This window comes from Octopus bimaculoides, chromosome 5, assembly GCF_001194135.2.
Source record: "Octopus bimaculoides isolate UCB-OBI-ISO-001 chromosome 5, ASM119413v2, whole genome shotgun sequence".
Lineage (NCBI taxonomy): Eukaryota > Metazoa > Mollusca > Cephalopoda > Octopoda > Octopodidae > Octopus > Octopus bimaculoides.
The window spans coordinates 109,881,539-109,883,364 of NC_068985.1; the positions used below are offsets into that span (position 1 = coordinate 109,881,539).

The 1,826-nt window shown below is 37.6% G+C and overlaps 1 protein-coding gene across 1 annotated transcript in view; it reads right to left on the reverse strand.

The window, feature by feature from the left end:
* The window catches only part of LOC106877430 (uncharacterized), an 18,011-nt gene that overhangs the window by 11,919 nt on the left and 4,266 nt on the right, over positions 1-1,826 (reverse strand). The gene's annotated exons all lie outside the window — the stretch shown is intronic.

The window sequence follows — 1,826 nt, forward strand, 5'->3', positions numbered from 1 at the left end:
TATATATATATATATATGTATATGTATATACAGATTATCATATGCACGCAAATATTATGTATATTTATGCACATACATGTGCATATGCATATGCATATATGTGCATATATGTATGTACATATACATAGACATGCATATATACATACATTATATATGTATTCATTATAAATACAGTGTACATATAAACACATGAGATGGCCATAGTAGGACATCTAACCCGCTAGAAGGAGTAGCTAAAATCCAGACTCCTAATAGTGGTTTGGATTTTAACTACTCCTTCTAGCGGGTTTGATGTCCTATTATGTCCTCTTCTGTGTTTAAACGTACACTGTATTTATAATGAATAATATATAGTCTATTGACTAGTTTTTCTACACGCTAGGCCACTGGTGGTAAAAAAAAATTATGAATAATCTTTTACTACCCTGAAATTTATTAATACATTATATCTATATCTATATATATATATATATATATATATATTAAAGTGACACTTTATGTAAACACGAGGTTTTCAAGCTACAAGTGGAAATGGCATGTAAAGACATTGAGAAAGGTCAATTTAACCAGAACAATTCAACAAAAGCTACAGACAATAAGACATTAAACATCCGTTGACAAACGTTGGAAACCACTATCATAGAAGAAATAGTGTTTTTATTCAATTCCGATAAAGCAGTCAATCAGTCTCTGACATGATTAGTGATATCTTTGTTGAGATCATCACCTCTATCGTTATATTTCGCTGGCGCTGACATATGATACTTATATAATTTATGTAGGCGGAGGCGCGGTTGTGTGGTAAGAAGCTTTCCTAATAGTATGATACCTGTTTCAGTCCCACTGCGTGACTCGTTTGTGCCTTGGGTGTGTTGCTTCCATTATAACAGTGCGCCGACGAAAGCCTTGTGAGCAGATTTGGCAGACAGAGACTAAATGAAACCCGTCGTGTGTATATATATATATATATATATATATATGTGTGTGTGTGTGTGTGTGTGTGTGTGTGTGTGTGTGTGTGTGTGTGTGTGTGTGTTTGTGTGTGTGTGTGTGCTAGTGTTGTGTCTGTGAGCGCGCGTATGTTTATTATGGTGTTAACCTCCCCGTCGCTTGACCATAGTTGTTGATTTAAGTTCCCGTAACTTAGTGGTTCGGCATAAGAGACCGATAATCTAGGTACTAGGTTTTAAAAATATGAAATAATTATTGAGGTAGATTCGTTCGACTAAAACCGTTCAAGGCAGTGTCCCAGTATGGCCGCAAGCCATTGACCTGAACAAGTAAAAACAAAGAAGATGCTTAAAAAAGGACTATAATTCATTTTATTCAGCACAAGGTCTGTGGATGTTGTAGTACCTTCGTAGTAAGCATCAATGTTCTCTTGCTACACATAAATAATTTGTCTGAATGTATTAAGCACAATTGCAGTTTTTATAAACTTCGTACCAGAATCGAACCGAGCACCTCTACACTTCTTTGTTTCGCAAAGTTTCTCTTCACTACCTACTGCTCTTCCTTCACTTTTGTTATACTCGTCAAAGTGGAGGCGCAATGGCCCAGTGGTTAGGGCATCGGACTCGCAGTCATAAGATCGCGGTTTCGATTCCCAGACTGGGCGTTCTGAGTGTTTATTGAGCGAAAACACCTAAAGCTCCACGAGGCTCCGACAGGGGCTGGTAGTGAACCATGCTGTACTCTTTCATCACAACTTTCTCTCACTCTTACTTCCTGTTTCTGTTGTACCTGTATTTCAAAGGGCCAGCCTTGTCACACTGTGTCACGATGAATATCCCCGAGAACTACGTTAAGGGTACACGTGTCTGTGG